Source organism: Brachycentrus maculatus, unplaced genomic scaffold (genome assembly GCF_059751285.1).
Source record: "Brachycentrus maculatus isolate JH-2025_06_01 unplaced genomic scaffold, ASM5975128v1 h1tg000904l, whole genome shotgun sequence".
NCBI lineage: Eukaryota > Metazoa > Arthropoda > Insecta > Trichoptera > Brachycentridae > Brachycentrus > Brachycentrus maculatus.
The window spans coordinates 233,570-254,940 of NW_028281629.1; the positions used below are offsets into that span (position 1 = coordinate 233,570).

The following is a 21,371-nucleotide window of genomic DNA, read 5'->3' on the forward strand; positions in this document are numbered from 1 at the left end:
TTCTGGGTTACACATAAAATACTAATTTATGTTAATACATTCTTTATAGAATAAAGTCGTTAAGAAAACAAGTGCCCTTCTGGTTTTATCTCGATACTTGAATGGTTCATTTTATGATGTCGGGAACTTTGACATTAATTATTGTAATATCAAGAGACGTATTTACATGTAAAAATTTCTGATGAAAAAAATTGTTTTTTATCGTAATGGTGAACATTTAAGAAAGTTAGTTACTAAAATTTCATTATTTTCTTGAGGTATTGAAGGGTATCTACGGAAAATAGAATATCGTGAGCATGCCAATTCAAAAAAAATTTTAAATATCTGATTTTCTTTTTTGTTATTCTTTTATGTAAAAGATTAAAAGTAAGTTTTTTGATATTTAATAATGGTAAATACAATTCTAAACAAAATAAAAGTAATTTTATTCGAGACATGTTGTATTTTATTATTAAAACCTATCAATCGAAGGTGTCCTTAGAAAAAATTCTAATATATTTTTATATACATATTTTTTCACATATGTTCATCGACTTGAAAATTTAATTCTTAAGGTATGTATGCGTTAGTATTTGAAATTTATAATGAAATCTCAACATAAAGAAGTCTGGTATTTATTAAGAGATTTTTATAAAATGTTTGTTAGATTCTCCCCGAACTGCTTTACATACTTGGATACGCCTTAAAACACGATTAACAATTTTTATTTAACGTTTGTATAATATGATTCCACCAGTTATTTTATTCACTACATGTTGAGTGCATCCAGATATTACGAAGAAATGTTGTCCACTTAAGAGTTATTTATCCCAACATTGATGTAGAGAGCTGGGTATTTTGTCGAGGCGTTAAATCTGGGCTTATCCACCTCCGTAGTGCAATGATCAGAACGTTCGGCTACCATATTGGAGGTCCTGGGCTCGATTTCAAGGATGGGGGGGTGTAATAAATATAGATGATTTCTCACTCTAATATTTATTTAATATAACTCTGGACCACTACCTGAAGCGGGGGGCTGATCACCTTTCCTTCACGTGTTGACGATTAAGATAACACTGCGTTTATGTGATGCAGTGCCCTATGCATCATCAGGTGCGGATAAGGGTTTGATGAAGAAGAAGAAAATAATCATTTAAATAAATATATATATATTTGTAAAATATACTGTTTTGGAGGTTAAGGCGTGAATGAATTAAATATTATGTATCGTTTTGATTACCTTTAGAATTGAATCCTACTGTAAAAACTGTTTTTCGAATTAAAATAAATACAAATACAGGTTGTTAATATTCTGTTTACAAGTGCCATTACATTTTTTTGCATGCATCAACGGGTGCGGATACGCGTTTGAAGATTAAGAAAATATGGGATTAAAATGTAACAAAAACAGCAAAACCGGCTGTCACCGTTCCCATATTTTTGTTCGACATTTGAAACGTGGACTTTAGGCGGAGCGATAGAGAATAAACACGTTTGGATGTGGCACTGGAGAATAATGATGCATTTCACAAACTGAATATAACACAAATTCAAGAAAAATTCTGCATTACGGAGGATTCTAGAGTTTATGCTTTACATGTTGACATGTGACGCGGAAGCAGCATACAATACAAGTAGGACGACTTGTTGTCTAGGGCATTCACAGGCACTAGGTCGTGTGCTAAACATAGAATAAAAATAATAATAAAAATAATAATAATAATATTCTAGTTTGACTGAATGGTGGGTGCAATATTTAGTAAACCATTTATGTTTTACAACATTTTTCTTATAAAATGAAATTAAAATAAAAAAAATAAAAATACAAATAACGAAAAGAAACGGCGAAAGAAAAAAAAAAGAAATTTTGGAGAGATGTAGATGAAGATTAGCTCGATGGCTCCAGTGCTGCCACATGTCCAGCCCCCATCTGTGCTCCACAAGTCGCTTTATGATGAGGTTGGAGCTCTTCATCAGCCTCTCCCGGAAGCCTGCCACTCGGTGCCTTAACAGGCCATCCCAATGTAGTAGGCATGCTGTGGCAAACATACTACTCGCCCTGCAGTATCGGGGAACTTAATTAAAGCTCTGTAACCGTTTTTAAAATATATTTTCATATATAAGTAAAGAAAGATATTTGTTTGCCCTGAATGAATGTGTAAGACAGACATTGTAAAAGGATATGTGGGTCAAGATTGTTCAACTTGCAACAAGACTAAATTTTATACGACCACTTAGTAAAAGTAATTGATAATGAAGAATACCCCGTTTTATGCGTATGGCTCATTTTTGTAGAAAAAGAGCAAATAAATATCATTAACAACATTTTGAGTGTGTCTAAATACTTGTTCACAAATCTGAATTATCTCCAATTATAGGAGTAAGTTTTCATGTACATATTATATATTTTGGCATCTCAACATAGATGAAGAAGAAAGAATATGGAAGTCTGGGCATTAACTCCTAAAATTGCTAATGACTATTGTAAGCCCCGTAAATGCTTAGACTTCCATATTCTTCTTCATCTATGTTGAGATGCCAAAAAATAAAATAAATACTATAAATTTAAATAAAATAAAATAAAATAAATTTCTTTTCAGTTTTATTTTCGTATTTCGAAAATACATACTTTAAATATATTATATTGCCTATGGTTTTACGACTAAAAATACTTCGCATAGAGTGGCGAATATTATTACAGGGGCATTTTTCCTACCAAATACCCTTTACTCTATTATCACCGTGTGGGGTTAATAAGATCAACTTGGATCAAGATGTTGGGAAAAATATGGTAAATGGATCTAAAAAAGCTTCGAATTCAATAGCATCTAGGTCCCATATGAAAGTAAATTCGATTCACTAAAAAACCTGTGGATTCACCCATGGACCTAAAAATCTTTTGAGTATTTCATGTATACACATGTATGTTTACAAATTTTAGTATATTGAATGTATTATTTGTGAAAATTCGTCATAAAATAGTTAAAAATAGCTTTTCTGTAATAACGATATTCTTTACGTTGAGTTTAATCGTAGACCCTCAATTTCAGCACTTTGAACCGGTTAAAGGCATTTGAAATGTGGCTTCATCGTAGAATGCTATGCATTTCATGGACCAATATAGTCAACAATATGAACATGCTCCAAAAAGCAAGAATACGAAGACATTCGCTGACTAAAATCAAAGACCGGTAGGAGTCCTATCTGTGGCACGTGCTTAGAAAGGAGTAGAACAAACTACTGCACCAATCATTAAAGACAAAATAGAAGGTCTACGAAGTGTGAGCAGAAGACAGATCTCCTGTCCTTGGAATATACGAGATTGGACGAAGATCAGAACCACCGAGACAGGGATAATTACTCTCAAACGATCGTCGACGTTAGGGTGACTTGGCATAGGAATACACACAGAAGAAGAAGAATCAAATGCTATCTGTCCACTATTATTCCACATTCGCCATATTACTCATATTACCAATTATCCTGTTCCCCTAGTTCACTAACCTTAGCATCCCTTGTTTTATATTATTTTTCAAAACTTACTGAAGGCGGTGTGTGATGTATTACATAAACAAAGAGTTGCGTCTTTATGTCCTTTCCTAAATAACAGTTTTGCCATTCCTTATGCTCCTTCACTTTAGTAATCTTTATTCCATCTAATATATTCTCTTCTCCTTAGTCCATGAATTTTAAGCGCAGGATTGACCTCCTTCCCGTAATGTTATTAATGTAAGAAAATTAACCCCGCTTCGATTCAATCAGATATCCTATATAACATCCAGGTACTAATAAAAGTAAAAAAATGAAATTTCTGAAGTGCGACATGGAAGGATGTTGAACAAAAATCACTACTTAGACTAAAAAATCATTGGATTGTTGAATTCCAAACGGTTTGTTATTAAACCAATCTTTGTAAATCAAAATTAAATTATTCGTTTTTTTCAAATCATTATTTCTCTTATTTATTAAATAGTTTATTAGAAATTTTGACACAATGTTGCATTTAATTACGGGTGAATTTTTCACTATTTTAATTAATAGTAAAAAATCGTTGGTATTTTTTTAAATCTTAAAGTCATATTATTTAAATAAAGTCATATTATTTTTTGACATCTCATCAAAGATGAAGAAGAATATGGAACTCTGGGTATTCACGGGGCTGACGACCGTCATAGGCTAGTTTAAGTGATCACTTTACACACGTGTTACATTGTAACTCCTGTAATTGGAGATAATCCGGATTTTGTGAACAAGCATTTGAACACACTCAAAATGTTGTCAGAATTAAGTCATTCAGCGATAGCTTTGTATATATTTGTGACAAAAATTTAAGTTAAAACGAAGTGAAAACATTTTCAGTAGTTTTTACCGTAATGGTAGAGTCATCTGTTGAAATTTATGTTTTTGTAAAGTCATTGTGAAATAAAACATATTATAAATGTATGGTTTCTATTGTGGCTGTTGTGTTCAGCAACGCGCAGCCGGATACAGTTAGTTAAAAATAAAATTGATTTAAAAGCAGTACCAATTCAATGCAGACTTATAAATGGATAAAATTGAAGGTCTGTCATCAAATGAGAACCTTGAGTTGAGCGAGGTATCATTGTGGAGAGCGCCATCAATTTATTTTTTAATACTTTTTAATGTTATAAATGATGTTTCTTGAACAAATTGTTGTTGGATCTGTGTGTAATTTTTGTGGTTAAATTTATTAATGTTCGAAATAAACTATTTAAGTGCTCCTCGTGGATGTAGTGCAAGTTTGGACCCGGCATTAACACAACCCAGTGAGTTTGCCAGGAGATAAGTGAGTTTGCATGGAATCGAGTTAGGGTAGGTATTTACCCTCACTCGCTATACAGGTGGTGAGATCCTGACGTGTGTAAACACTTGTATTCGCCAAGAAAAATGTAGCGGAGGAAATAACATTACGCCCACTTAATGAGGGGAAGGTATGCATTACTTCCCCCACGGGTACTTTTCGGAATCTTAATTCGGATAGCACTTACTTAAACCGTAACCTTTACCTAAGATAAGGTAAACTTAATTGTTTTTGAAGGTTTAAGTTTATAGTTTCCTGGAATAAATTGTTTTGTAGAATATTTGTTTCGAAGAACCTTCAACAAATTCAACTCAGATTACCCATAACCATAACGTTTCCCCACTCTGTTATATCGCCTAAAATAAATGGGTGGTATAGTTCAACTTATTTGTTTGCCCTAAAAGCGCCTTTTAATAAGTATCATCATATGAGATACTATTTTTGGAAGTTTGTGGCAATTTTAAGTAAGTTTTTTTTCCTTATACATGTAGATATATTAAAAAACTTAAATTTTGTATGATTCATATCACTATATCAGATTAAATATAAATATATCCAATATTACCCTGGACTGGTACCTGAAGCGGAGGGCTGATTACCTTTCCTTCATGTGTTGACGATCAAGATAACACTGCGTTTATATGATGCAGTGCCCTTTGCACCATTGGGTGCATATAAGGGTTAGAAGAATAACAGATTACATAAAAAATATATACTGCCTAGAATAGTATAATGATTTATCTGTTTGTTTTTTTGTTAATTCATGAAAGATATATTTTCAATTTAAAATACAAAAATGTGTCCTCTCAGAGTTTTCCTGTGCCGAAGGGATATTAATATTTTTTTACAAAGTAACTTGTCAATTATGATTCATGCAATAAAGGATGACATGGTCAGATGATACGTTCTACATATCGCTCACTCCTTTCAAGAACGTCATAAATCAAAAAACTCGATTTTTCAGGAGAACGTTTTTAAAGTTTAAAAATATAACACAATTTATTAAAAATCAATATCAAGCCACTTGTAGAACTTTTTACTTTGCAACAGATCATTTAAGGTAAAATCTGAAGGTTTTTTCTCCATTTGAAAAATATTTATTATATTTAAAAAAATAATAAAACAATACCTTTTCTTCAAAATGCAAAAACAACACTTTCTGCTCTGTAGCGGGTAAATATTAAGTTAAAAATGTGCCTCTTTTGCTGGGATATAGTACATTTTTCGGGCATTCCGAAAACATACACAACTGAAAATTGACGAATTTTGATTTATGACGTTCTTGAAAGGAGTGAGCGATATTTCAAATATATTCACATTCTTTATCCAATAAACAATAGCTATTTTATACACATATCGTTACTTGATGGATTGTGGAAGTAGGTTCTACTAAAATTCAAAGTTTTTTTGGAATTAAACGTGTTTGATTTTGTTTTATGGGTTTCTGTGTTATAGATCTTAAGGTTTTATGTATGTTTTGATAAATTGTGTTACTGGTGATTTGTGTATTAGTTTTTTACAAGTGCTTACTTGTGATTTGACATTAGTTTTAATTTGACGAATATTTCCTCTGTAGAAGTTTGTTTTGGCACGTTAAGATTGTTGTTTTTTTGTGCAACACCATTTAACAGTGCAACATTCGTATTACCTAATCAAAAGACTGACGCTTAGCGTAGTTAATGTTTTACTTATCTTTATGTTAATACTCGTATTTAGAATGGAACATTTGTTTGAAAGATTAGAGAAAAAGAGAGATTTGTTTTTGAATAATTCTCTTCTACCCCGTTTTCTCCTTCTTTATCAACAATCTCATAAATAAATAAAAGTATCCTTTTTATCTACCTTTTAACTCACACATTTAAATGGATGCTCCTATATAATATTATAGTACAAAATAAGCTATATTCATATTAACGAAAGCGCGATCGCAGCCTATGTTGTTTTTGATTTTCACTATTAATACACCCTGTACATCTGGATTTTATCAGTGGCATGAAAAAAAACACTTTCGGTTTTCTTAAATGTTCATTTATATTTTTTTATTTCATTTATATTTTTTTAACAGTGTTTTCCTTTCAATAAAGAAATTAATATTACGTTAGTAATTTTTACTAGTTACAAGAAAATAATACTATGTACGAATCATAATAATCATAATTTTTAAATATTCAGACCATTGAGCTCAAATAATAGTTCTTACTTCAATTTTTTTAATGTTATTGATATCGAAATAATTTTTATGCCTTTTCGATTCGTTTTAAAAACTAGGTCATGTAACAAATCTACTATAAATGAGGAAATCAGAGTCCTAAGGATATATTGTAGTTCCTCACGTAACAATACTGGTTATGATGGTTATAGTCCTTTGTCCGAGGAATATATTCCTGGCACGCGTTCCCTATAGGACGAGGGTCGACATTCCGTCAATCGACAAATAGAGTTTACACTTTTCGCTTTCAGATATACACTAAGGTCTGACCTAAGGCAGTAGTGTTCCGAAACTTTTTTCTGTTCAAGGTACACCTGGCAAATCAAGAAATTTTGGACGTACACCAAAAAATAAAAAAAACTTAATTTAATATGGATGAATTATTAAAATTAATATAATCCGAAAGCAAATATAACATATCGCTCATTTCTTTCAAGAACGTCGTAAATCGAATAACTTGATTTTTCAGGAGATCGTTTTAGTTTAAAAATATAATACATTGTAAAAATAAATATCAAGCCACTTATTAAACTTTTTACTGTGCAACAGATGTTTGAAACCTGGAGGTTTTTCCTCCATTTGAAAAATATTCAGTATATTTAAAAAAAATAATTAAACAATACATTTTCTTCAAAATGCAAAAACAACACTTTCTGCCCTGTAGCGGGTATATATTATATAAAAAATATTCCTATTTTGCTGGGATATAGTACATTTTCTAGGCATTCCGAAAACATGCACAACTGAAAATTTACGATTTTTGATTCATGACGTTCTTGAAAAGAGTGAGCGATATGATAAGTGTCTGAACATGAGATAAAATATCAATCGTTTTCAAACCAAAGAAGATGTAAGACTGGGTATTTAAGGACTTACAACTTGGCATTAGGTTGGCTTAAGTGATCACTTTATACATTTAAGTAAAATTTGCTATTGTGCCCATTGTTAAACATTTGTATTTTGTAGAAAACTTGACACGATCGATTACTTACAATACTTAAAAGACAAGTCCACGTAAAGAATGGTGTACCATTTTTGTCTCTTGAGGAGAACTTACTAGGATATAGTATCACCGCATGGGGACACTCCCCTAAATCTACCCTTTACGACTCGTACATTATTCAAAATACTTCAAGGGCATAATAACTTTAAAAAATCTAGATGCATAGATAATTAATTAATACTCTTTTCATATTTCAATTGTATTATATCAATAGGCTTATTATAGTGAGCCTACTTAACTAAGCATAGGTGATAAAAATTTGGAGCAATTTTTGATAAGGTTTCTCTCACCTCTTCGTTGGCTGTCCTCAGGCGTTCTCTCCTTTAAAAAAAATAGTAGTCAGAGTCGAAAATCCCGATTCGCAAAGCTTTTCGCGTAATAAAACACCTCGCTCAGTTTCAGCTATTTCTAGATGTGTTATGTTCACAAAACTAGACTTTTCCATGGCACACCAATTAATCGCCACGGTACACCAGTATGCCGCGGCACACACTTTGCGGAACACTGACCTAAGGGATCGAAGCAGGAAGCAAACCTTTGACAAAATTAGACCTCATAAACACAAGCGAGAACAGATGACAGGAACTTTATTGATATGCTATCCCATCTGATTTGTTTTTTTTATTCCGAGCCTTAATTTTTGTAGACTTACAAAAGTATGCATATCGCGATAAAGACTACTGCCATAAGTCCGTACTGTTTGTGACGAGAATGAATTAGACGTATCTCTGACATATCAACGTGCGATATGAAAGAAGAATTTCTGATTCGACTCAGTCCATGTGGGAGTCCTTTAAGAAGGTAGGATCGATGATTTTATTCAGTTATGACTAAATTTCTTTTTACAGCACGAATATTTTGCGTGCGATGTATAAAAGTTTGCATATTATGCTGAAAAGAAGGTGTATTTACCTCGCTGCGTATTTTTGAATGTATTACAAAAAAAAAACAAAAAAATAATAGCTAACTAACCACCTTACAAACCCTCACGCCACTTCCCCGTAGGGGTAGGCAGAGAGAATAGAACGCCACATCACTCTGTCTTTGCAAGCATCTTCATCTCTTCCACATACATGCATCTCTCCTCATACACATCCGTTGATTATTCCATTTCCTGGCCCGGCCGCTCTCAAGTACATGACATACCTGATCGTGCCAAGTTTGCCTCAGTCTTCCTATGCTCCTTTTCCCATCCACATTCGTCACATAAATTTGTTTTACCATGTTTTCCACACTCATACGTTCCACATGTTTAAACCATCTCACCACACCTTTCTTAATTTTATTGATAATGTTTATCTAAGCCTTGCATTATTTCCTCGTTTCACCATTTGAACATCTATCATATATCGTTTAACCGCACATTTATCGGAAGAATCACATTTGGGCCAAAAAGATAACACTGCTTCTATGCGATGCAGTGAACTATGCACCATTGCATTCGGATGAGGGGATCGAAATGCCTCACATTCGAAATCTAGAGTGTACATATATTTTTCTTTATTTTGTATATTAAAAACATTGTTAATTTTGTGTTATGGTAAAAAATACTTTCCTAATTATTCATCGTTTGCTTTGCGTTATACCACTTAAAAAAACACTACTTCGTTTTGAACAATCATAACAGTTTCAAACTGTAATAATTACATTTTAATGTACATTTGACCTGATAATAGAATGATTACTCCGAAACGTTTTTTAAAGTGGTATTATACAAAGTGAAAGATGAATGATAAGGAGAGTGTAATATATTTTCTTGCATTTTGACATCTCAACATACATGAAAAATAATAAATAAAGTCTGGGTAATTACATATACTGCTGAATTCAAAGCATTGTATGGATATAACTACGATATTTTGCACTGGATCATAAAGAAAGATAAATATATTCACGATGTAATTCTAGGGGCTTGGAAAAATATATTACCGGAAGCATACTGCGTTTGCCGGATGTGAAGCGGCCGTAGAAACGAAACAGTTTTATTAAATCCTAACTCATGTTTACTTGCCTCTAAAGCGAAGGCTCCCAGCCAGTTTTCACGCCAAGGATTGAGAATTGTCCCCCAGCAAGCTCTGAAAATAGGACCGGCAATTGAGAAAAATGCCGAGTAAAGAGGTATGGTAAGCGGGACACGGATTGGTTTTTTTCAAGCGGAATCGAATATTCATTTTCATACTTTCGCCTGAATATCATAAGAGAAATATTTAAATACGCTCACGATGATTGAACTACGGATCAATCTACATCTTTTTCAAACCCTTATCTGCACCCAGTGGTGCAAAGGGTACTGCATCATATAAAAACAGTGTTATCTTGATTGTTAACACATGAAGGAAAGGTGATAAGCACTAGGATTCAGGTAGATATTGAATAAATATTAGAGTAAAAAATCACTTATATTTATGTGAACCCTCCCTGGGAATCGAATCCGAGCGTGCTGACCTTTACACTACGGAGGTGGACACGGTGATGGGATGATTTTTGATGAAAAAAGCTTTCTTCATCCCACCAAAGATGTCTCTAGGGAAGTTCTAGCGAAGTCAAGCACTGTGTTCCGAGTTTGATCTCTATATATATCTAGAAGTTACAAGTATTTGAATAATGTGGTTGTCAGTCATGGGTAGAATTGGTGAATGTTACACGTATGTAAAATGATCACTTAAACTAGCCTATGAAGTTCGTAAGCCCTGTAAATTCTTCTTCATTTTTGTTGAGATGTTAAATAATAGATCCTAATTGGAGATAATCCAGATTTGTGAACAAGTATTTGGATACACTCAAAATTTTGTACATTATTATGTTTCTATATAGACAATATCCAAATATTGAGTCAGAATTATCGTATTTCCACTTGTAATACTGCATTCTTGGTATATCTCAATATATTTACATCAAGTTACTGTCAAATGCGCAACAACCAATTATTATTATTGAGGTAACCTAGGCTTGGAATGGAGGATTGTCTAATATATAGCCTCATTACAGTTACATACATAAGTACATATATGTATAGCCTCATAACAGTTACATATATATGTTCATGACGGCATTATCCTGGAGCATTTACATATATAGACACAATCAGTCTGTTGGAACTAAGCTTCATTGAACTATGAATTTTATCTGATACAAAATGCCTATAATGTACAAATGTACATCTGTATCAAATACGATACCTACTTCAAAGACATGTTAATCCAAATAAACTCTCGTAAAGTGATATGTGACAATATTATTTGTGTTTTGCACTAGCTATACCTGGGTAAGCATTGCTATATTATTTTTTAACATCTCATCAAAGATGAAGAAGAATATGGAAGTCTGGGCATTTACGGGGCTGACGACCGTCATCGGCTGGTTTAAGTGATCACTTTACACACGTGTAACATTCACCAATTCTACCCATTATTGACAACCACACTACTCAAATTCTTGGAAGTTCTATATATATATGAATCAATTTAGAAACCTTGTTCTTGAATCACTAGAACTTCACTAGAGACATCTATTGGTAAGATGTAAAGAAGCTTTTTACTAAGCAGAAACTCTTGTATTAGTATGTGTACTAATATAAGAGTTTCTGCTTAATAAAAAGCTTCTTTACATCTCACCAATAGATGTCTCTAATGAAGTTCTAGTGATTCAAGAACAAGGTTTCTAAATTGGTTCATATACATAGAACTTCCAAGAATTTGAGTAGTGTGGTTGTCAATAATGGGTAGAATTGGTGAATGTTACACGTGTGTAAAGTGATCACTTAAACCAGCCGATGACGGTCGTCAGCCCCGTAAATGCCCAGACTTCCATATTCTTCTTCATCTTTGATGAGATGTTAAAAAATAATATGAAAATAACTCCTGTAATTGGAGGTAATCCAGATTTTGTGAACAAGTATTTGGACACACTCAAAATGTTGTAAGCATTGCTATGTCTCAATATGGCTAAATGGAAAATAAAGAAAATAAAAAGCGCCTTTCCGGCTTTTTGTACTTATTTTGGCTGTTTGTAAGTAATTTTAAAATAACCGAAATCTTTGAAATAACAATGCAAAATAAAACATTCAAAATGCTAAGTGACACCTAGTGTCAAGAAGCATGCTGTCCGCCATGAGCAATTTAGAATATGTAAAGCAATTCAAGTTCAACCGATGATGAAGTGATTTCGACCAAAAATCTGTTTTTCAATTTTTTTTTCATTAACCCGTTTAACACCAGTCATATTAAATGTACAATATACAACAACCCAATTGAAACATTGTGTCAAAATTTTGACGCCATCGGTGAATAACTTTAGGGGAGTAAAGATTTTGTACAAACAAACATTCATATTTAATTTTTTATAGCATGAGATTATTATTCCTCAAAAGTTTCCTTACACACAGGTTATTACCAGTGAAATTTATGGCTTGATAAATTTCAAGATATTTTGATATTGGATATAATAATATCTTGCAATGAACATACTCTCTTTAAAAAAAACACAATTTACATGGAAAATTTAAATAACGTATTCTGTATTCAACTTTTTGTTAAAACTTAAATAAAATTTTCCTATTTTCTTTAAAGCAGGTAAAATATAAGTTAAAATGCAAGTTTGCTTGGTAAATATTCTCTTAGAATACAAAATGTTATTTCATTAAAATGAAAGAAGTAATAATTTATTTATTTCTAACTTCTTGAACGATGTATATTAATAAAACAATATTATGAGTAGCAAAAAGCGTGAATGTTTAAGGTTCATACCTTTCAATAGCTGTTTCAATTTTACATACCACATTTATAAAACAGAGTCAGTAGATCAAAGAAAAATTTTTAACATACTATAACAGACTTTTGATGCTGGTCAAGTTTTGTTTATTACTATACAGCTGTTTTTGAATAAGTGAAAACTAAGAAAAAATAACAAAATTTACAAGTTGCAATGTGGCTGATAATACAATATCGTAATTGAATGAAATTGTAAATTTATGTTACAATGATTAAAGAAAACACTTGTTTTTTATCACTTGAGTTTTATTATATTTTAGTTATTATACAGACCTGAATGATGAAAGTTTAACTTCTGAAACATGTAGTCTATAATAAAACTCATGTGGTAAAAAACAAGTGTTTTCTTTAATCATTGTAACATGTCTTACCACAAAGTTAATGCCGAAACAATAAATAAAAGTAAATTTATGTAATTGAGGAGGGCCAACGGAGTGTAAGGGAGAGGAGGTACACGTGGGAGACTAATCAAATGTAAGTATATCTGAATGTTGAGTGATCTTATTCATTTCTTTGTCCCCAACTTTATCGAATAACATGATGATAAAAATATTGTTTCTTGTTTAAGACTAATTTTGAGTTTATGAATGAAAAACATGACTAGTTTAAAAAACTACGGATGTTTTTATCAGCAAGTGAAAAAACAGCCTGTTTTTTACCTGTTAGTCAGATCATTTGCACTTCTCGAAACAATTCGTGTTTACATTATTAAAGTTAAAAGTAGTTTTTTATTTTTTATTTTATATTGAAAGGTTAAATAATTATGTTTTATTTGACAGAAACGTTAAAATTTTTGTATCCACGTTTCAGTGCATACTTTGATTTTATATCTTAATTTAAATTAAAAAAAAAAAAAATTAAGTTTCATGTACATTAGCAAAAACTATTTTTTACGTATTTGAAATTATTTTATTTACTAGGAACTTTGGAAAAAAGTTGTTTTACTATTTTTTCGTTATTTTTGAGAACTAGAAAAGTTCTTACCTACAGGTATGGGCTCATCCCCATATATAAACTCGTACTGTTTATGGTACGTTAATAAACTCAAGTGTATTTTAAATCATCTTAAGAATTTATACAAGATGAAGATGTATTTGAAAACAAAATTATTAATATAATTTTAGTTACAACACATGGGTAGGTGCGTGTGTGTTTAAACAATTATCTGCTTTAATGTTTTATGACAAGAAGCGCTCCGAGATATTCGTTGGAACTTCAAAATTGTATACACTATAGAAAATGTATCTCGATGTTTATTTCCGTTGTCGAGTGCAGCTTTTCCTAGGCACCTAACTTATGGCATCTGACACTTCACTTAAACGTACTTTAATTCTTGCGCATTTAACAGGCCCCACTTTCATACATAATGCTGTATGTTTATTGTACTTTGCTGCAACATGTTGAACCGAATTCTGACTTGTGCTACTATAAATGTTAAGAAAGAGTAGAATGCACTTTCGCGTATGCAGAATTGGTAAATTTCCTGCTGAAATTTTGGATTTGGGACATGTTTACGGTAAAAATATCACGAATAAATATGTTTTAGAAGATTTGGTAGAGTGAAAAAAAGAACTTTAAATTTTTAACTTTTATTGTTGAATTTTAGCAATCAAAATATATCCACAGTTATCTTAAAGGGAGTTTGATAAGTAAAAGATACAAAAATACAGTTTTTTATTTATTTTAATAGATATATGTAAATGATATACTGTCTCATCACATTCACCTTAAATAATGGTAAAATAAAACAAAATATAAAAAGTTTATCAAGTTCAAAGTACACGGACTTACTGCGTTATACAGAGGACCACCGTTATAGAAAAACAACTGCCACGAACGTTATATGAAAAACCTTGTATAAGTGTACGTCATAGGGAGGTTTATCTGCAGTTAATTTTTCAGTCTAAACTAACACCAAAGACTTAAAAGAAAAATAAGTATGCAACACTCTGATCAAACTGTTTTTATCGCAGTTCATTTTTTTTATGTAAAATATTTTATTTATAATTTAAAATAAATAATTTTGAAAAGCCATCAAAATTTCATGTAAGAAATATTTTCTTAAATACGTTATTTGTAATAAATGAGCTATTATAGAAATGAGTTTCAAGCTTGTATTACAAAACCGATAAAGTAAAATAAACACAGCTCCATAAATGTAAACTACAAAAATAATATGAAATTAGGAAAACAAGTTTTTTTGATGTTCGTGTTCTGTGCTTTTTCGTGAATAATGTAAGCAGAACTATTTGATATATATTATAACTTAAAACATGATTTACATGAACTTTTATTTTAACACATGATAGTTTAACATATTTCGTAAACCTCTTTGAAGAAGACTGTTTATTTATTTAGAATATGAACAGCTCACAAAGTGATAGTCGTGATCGGATTTTACTGAATTTTTAAAGATTAAATAAATGTATAAAACATGTGTTTAAGGTTTTAACCACAGAACAACTCTTCGTCCAGTTATTTAGAAATAAATTATTTTTTTATAAATTAGTTTTCAATTAAGCGTATTTAAAGTTGTTCATAGGTTATTTATTATTTAACTAAGATTAACTCTGGTTAACATATTAAATGGAAACTAAATATTTTTTTTGAAGATGCCTCGTTTTATAAAAAAATGATGTATTTTAAAAGTTTAACCAAATGTTATATTTAATTTTTTTGATTCGGTAGCCACTTTGTGGTAATATCTGTATATTTTTAATTTAAGTTATACACGGTAAATAACGTAGATTTTAAAAGCAGTATTTACCAATTGAAACTCAAATATTAAATGTTAAAAACTGTTGATATTTATGAATTGATCAGATTTGTGATTTTTATTTATTTAAAAATAATTTTAAAAAACTTTAAAAAAAGTACAAAAAAAATTTGCTTAAGTAAAAACTATTTTTTTTAGTTACAATTAATAAAACATCTATTAAAAAAGCCTCATGTAGTATTATGTTAAAAAAAATAAGTATTTATTATTTTACTTACTTGGATAAATAAAATAACCACAAAAATATCTCATAATACTATGAAATAATTCCAATTTCGTTGAAATATCTATAATAATGAGTATTTATTGATTCTAGATGGGGACACATAGTCCACTAATGATAATGGCCATGCAATTAATTTTCATATGTATTAATACTTACGTATATTTGTGAGGTGGATTGATTAATGTAATAAGGATTATTTAATATTTTATGCCTTTTTTCCACAAAAGATAACAATCTAGCGGAGAACGAAATATCCATTTTCTAGGAAGCAAATTTTTAGTTTGGGTTACTTAATTGTGGGTTGGCGTGTTTTAAGGCGTGTAAGTTTATCACCGATCACAGATATTGCTAACACTTTTCTTAACTTATGAATTCCGCGGTGGGCATAATTTTTACCAAGCACAAATAACGAATGGATACATCTTTGAGTCAAAGATAATAATGAATATTTTGTTTTTTTTTTATTTTTCTCTTTTTTTGTGTGCATATTAGGTTCAAATGGTTAAAAACAATAAAAAGGTATTCAAAAAGAACTCCACCGATAAGACACACAAGATGGCTTAGTGGGTCTTTGCAAAATATTTTTTTTTAATATGTTTAAAATTGTGATTTAAATAAATGTTAATGAAAAAAAAAAGATGTAATGAATAAGATAAACGTTGACCAGAAATACAAAAGACCTATTCTCTACTTCAATACCTGAAAATGAGGTCACGGTTTAGTACACGTATCACGTATTTTTTTAATAAATTTTTGTTTACCGATAATACTCTAAGAATATAAATAATATATTAATATTATAAATTTTTCACATCGAGAATTATATGTTTATATTACTTTTGTACAGGCATAAATTGCTTAAGGAATGTAATAGTGACATTTTTGTTCAAATGACGATTGACTTATTTATAGGTATTTCGAATTTAAAATATAAAGAATTATTTTTGTTGTGTTGTTTAGCTTGTCTCTCTGTGTTGCATTTGTATTGTTCTGATTGGTTATACGATCATTATTGTACAATACGAAGTAGGCTTATGAACTATTTATTTGAGAGATATTTTGCAATATAAAGGATGTACACAGGTCAGGTCAATTATTGTTAAGGTATACTTCGGCTCAGTTTTTGTAAAATAACAAAAATGTTAAATTTGAAAAAAACGAACTTTGACATAAACATGTGTTTTGTTATGTTTTGGGACGTTTTGCGAATTGTTTTTGATTAAATGGGTAAACACAATCGTTTCGTTTGAATAAGGGACTTACTTTATTGTTATCTATATCTCAGTCCACAGTATATTTGGAACCCAAACAAGTCGGTGGTATTACACTCAAGGTTTAGGGGATGTGAGGGAGGAAATTAAATTTTGCAAGCATCACTTATCTCCAACTAACGGGGGGATGGAGGAAATTTCATTGGCCATTGGGGGAGTGTGCACAGCCTTCAAATGGACCGACATCTTACTTAACATATTTTAGTTCAACTTATGTAAACCTAGCACGTTTGTACCTACAAAATTATATTTAAGTCCTCTTTTCTCCTCTTATTAATACTTTTTTTCTTTTGTCCTCTTATTAATACTTTCATTTGTTTCAATTGTTTGTAGAATTTTTCCTTACATAAAATATTTATTTAATTCAATTTCTATGCTTTACGTCACACTAACGTTGAGATATTTAATTAGTATTTTATAAACATACCTTCATATAAATCTAATTCAGAACCTCTTTAAAATTCCTACTGTATAATTAAGTCGCCCACTTAAAATATAACTGAAATATCTTATTTTATATTTCTAGACATGCTACTATGATTATTTCATAAAATATTTTTTTTTTACATATAAGACGTGAATTACAAAGAAGTATTCAAATTATAAATTTAAAAATTGGCGCCACAAAAATAAATTTAAACACAAGAAGGTTATTAAATATTTTAAATCCTTGCCTAATCCATGAATTTAGATAAATGATACTACCTTTCAAATAAAAGCAATATACTAGGTAAAATTCATAATTTTTTAAACCGCTATTGTAAATTTTCTTTCTACATATGTCATCGACCACACTTATTTCATAATTGATCTTACATATTATGTACTGTAAGTTTTTTGTTGTATTTTTTTTAAATCTTAGTTTAATATTGATACGAACACCTTCATGTTTTCATTGTACTGTAGTACAATGCAAGTACTGCATTATACTACATTTAGTTTTCCTCTATAGTATAGCGATTAGCGTATTTGTTTACCGTGCTGAAGTTCTCAGGTTCGATTCCCAGAGGGGGTCAAAATATATATGAATATGTATTTTTTTTACTCTTATACCTACTTAATAAGTTTAACCCTGAATCAAAGCATTGGGCTGATAACTTTTCCTTTATATGTTTTACGGTCAGATGTCACTGGTTCTAAATTACAGTACCTTATACGCCATTGAGGAAAGAAGAAAAATCGATAGGTGTATAAGTCGTTCGATATTATTATTATTATTATTTACTTTTAAGAAATATTTGTATTGTATTATTTGCAAAAGTACTTCTATTTCATACTATTTCTGTGAGCCTAAGCGGCTCATTATTTAAAATAGGTTTCAAATTGTGGCTGAGTGGGTTCAAATCCAGAATGTCTGAATTGAAAGTCAGCGATGCTAACCACGGGACCACAACCCGACACATTTTATACGTAGATTAATCAATGCGAGGTTATAGTATTGATTGTGATTAAAAAAAACTTTCGAAAAACTTCAAAATAATGGTTCATTTCACAACAATTTAAGAATATTTTAAGTTTTTTTATCGTAAAAAATAAATAATTTATGTAAAAATACCATTTGACATATTTTATTACATTTATAATTGTTTTTACGTTTAGGCAATTTGTTAGAATACTTACATTTTCCACAGTGTTTTTTGTTGTTGTTTTGGAGACAAGGGTTAGGAAAAGTAATTAAATGTTGGGTTTGGATCACACTAAATAATTCATAACGTTTATTCGCCATACTTATTATTATCGCTACCAACATAGTCACCAGAACGTATTAAGTACTTATCGGCAGTCCAGAGGTGGCACGTATTTCCACTTCTTTAGGGGTTGTTAAAATAAAACGAGAGAGCCCGTTTCTCTCCAGTAAGAGGTACAAATTTGTCCGGTCACAGGAAAGTGTAGAGGTAAACATTTCACGAGGGTGTGTACTCGGAATCCTTAATGCCGTTACCTTTGTTTTTTCCCCAAGAAGGAAGGAAAACCTCCACTAAATTATCATAATTGTAAGAATATAATTTTGATACACGACGTGTAATTATCCCTTAATCAGTTAATTTGTATGCGAAATTCATATTTTTTTAAAGATATAATTTAACATGAATATATTACTTGCGTGTATCATTACTTACGTAGGTGGGAGAGTTTCTAAATTAAGGAACAGAATGAAACAAAAATGTATTATATAATATATAAATTCTAGCATTTTTAATTATTTCTATATTCAAAGTATAATAAAGGGGAAATTTAAGCTATACTGTAGTAAAAAATACAAAAAATATGAGTAAAAATATAAATGTTCCTTTGTTCAAATTCTTTAATTTTTAAAGTAAGACTCTGATTACTTTGAAATTTTGACACAATGTGGCTTTCAAATATCCGCTTGTTTTTATCTATCTTTATAAATAAAAGTGTTTTTTGAAGATCACAGGTAAATCATATTTTTTACAGTTTTTTTAACGTGATACATAGCGCCATCTGTTGAACGTAAAAGTAAATTATTTAAAATTGTTTTTGACAAACAGCGTGTTTCTTGACAGATGCTGTCACTCAGGAATTCCAATGATTTTGATCGTTTTTTATTACATTAATATAAATATAAACTTGACATCAAAAGCATCGTGAATTCAAACATATTACAAATGTGTGTTTTTCTATTATAACTTTTATATTTTACCTTACTGAGCTACAGCACGGCGTAGTCAGGTACTGCTAAATGTATTAAATATTAAAAATTAAAACCTTTTTTGCATGTAAATCAAATATTTGAACAGAAATGCATTCAGAATTCATTCATCATGAAGTGAGTCGAGTTGAAAATCCGGGATAAAATTTTCTCACATGTGTCTAAACACCTTACAACAACCAAAAAAGTTTTTTGGAATTACCGTATGTTCAAGTGACCCGGAAATCTAGCAACCGTTTATGCTACATTGATTATCATATTTCGATTCCAACTTGTTTGACCGATTCTTAATTGTGAGTGTGTTTACTTTCACGATTAACGTTACTTTGATTGAGTCAAAATTCAAGGCAAAAGTACTCGCAAGATTAAGATTTACCTTTGTCACGACGCAGCTAGTTTCTGTCTCATGTATCCAAATATAATATATATGATCCAAATACGTATAGTACATATAACGTATACGGTCCGTTACAAATCAAATAATAGCAAGCGTCGCAATCGTATAACCGACGCCTCATACCAAAACCAAGCCTGTAATAATATAAACTGATTATTCAGGTTTACTGGCGAGGCGCGGTGAAAGTAACAATAGTTGTAAATTTATTTTAGAATTATAGTAGAGACAGTTGTTGTCAATCGAGTTCAATAAAATTCAAACTAACTATAAACACTAAGAAATGCTACGGATCAAAGTTCAAATACGTGTTTTATTCGTGAGATAAAAATAATATTACTCTAACTTAAGTTCTTGATGTATATTTATTATATTATTTTTTGACATCTCATCAAAGATGAAGAAGAATATGGAAGTCTGGGCATTTACGAGGCTTACAACCGTCATAGGCTGGTTTAAGTGATCACTTTACACACGTGTAACATTCACCAATTCTACCCATTATTGACAACCACACTACTCAAATTCTTGGAAGTTCTATATATATGAACCAATTTAGAAACCTTGTTCATGAATCACTAAAACTTCACAAGAGACATCTATTGGTGAGATGTAAAGAAGCTTTTTATTAAGCAGAAACTCTTATATTAGTAAAAAAAATTAATAAAAAGCTTCTTTACATCTCACCAATAGATGTCTCTTGTGAAGTTTTAGTGATTCATGAACAAGGTTTCTAAATTGGTTCATATATATAGAACTTCCAAGAATTTGAGTAGTGTGGTTGTCAATAATGGGTAGAATTGGTGAATGTTATACGTGTGTAAAGTGATCACTTAAACCAGCCTATGACGGTCGTAAGCCCCGTAAATGCACAGACTTCCATATTCTTCTTCATCTTTGATGAGATGTCAAAAAATAATATGAAAATAACTGCTATAATTGGAGATAATCCAGATTTTGTGAACAAGTATTTGGACACACTCAAAATGTTATATTTATTATGTTTTGAGATTCGAATGTTATTTTAGTAGTTAATACAGTGTTTCGAATTCTAAAGAAGATTTTCTTGAAACTTTACTATGTACAATATAAAAGCTTATGGAAAAAATGACGTTTTTAAAGTGGTATTTTAGTATTCTTATTTACTAGTAGGTACGTGTTATTGATTTTTAGATTTTTATTTATGAGAGTATGTAAAAAAATCATTCAATTAAATGCAATCTCTTTCTGCCTCTTTCCATTATTCAA

At 30.6% G+C, this 21,371-nt stretch overlaps 1 protein-coding gene across 1 annotated transcript in view; it reads left to right on the forward strand.

Annotated features, from left to right (window-relative positions):
• LOC148299892 (retinoid-inducible serine carboxypeptidase-like) overlaps positions 1–21,371 on the forward strand; it is a 59,406-nt gene that overhangs the window by 1,007 nt on the left and 37,028 nt on the right. The window lies entirely within an intron of this gene.